This window comes from Micromesistius poutassou, assembly GCF_964030765.1.
Source record: "Micromesistius poutassou genome assembly, chromosome: 22".
Classification (NCBI taxonomy): domain Eukaryota; kingdom Metazoa; phylum Chordata; class Actinopteri; order Gadiformes; family Gadidae; genus Micromesistius; species Micromesistius poutassou.
Window position 1 is genome coordinate 9,248,296 of NC_140292.1, and position 691 is coordinate 9,248,986.

Consider the following 691-nt stretch of genomic DNA (forward strand, 5'->3'; position numbering starts at 1 on the left):
TACCTGCAAATCATTATACAAGACACCTAACCCATGACCTGCTCATTATTGTTATGTATTCTGAATTCACTATAACTCACTTTTTCTACTCATTCTCAACACATTTATAGTGCTGTACGGTTTTTATAAACATGGTGGTTACAGAATATACCGCTGTTTTAACTGCACACTTGTAAAGACTTATAAACCGTGGTTCCTCCCACACGCCTCCCGTCCACCAGGCTGCTGTGTTTAGACTGCCCTCTAGTGGACAAGCCATGACGCTAAGTTATTTTACCGATCTTCAACTGTACGTCACTTTGGTTACTCCAAGTAATTTAAAATATTGACTTGACTTGACCCATAGAAGTAGAAGTAGTTATGGTAGTCGTGGACGTAACCATTTGTTGTTGTGTTGTGGATTCGATTCACAAGTGTAATGGATACATTACACTTGTAACTAGTTACAAGTGTAACTAAGTAACTAGTTTACTATTATTATGGCAGATTCAACAAAGGGCTGGTTAGATAGCTGTAAGAGTAAGAACTTTCTCACAGACAAGACTAATATGTGTTAAGTTGTGGCCAGATAAATACTGTCACATTCAGACGTGAACCGTAGGGCTGCCGTCTGGAGTCAACACACTATAGGATCTACAACTATTAGTTATGACCGCTTTCAAACACTGAACACTTGATTTACCGAAATCAA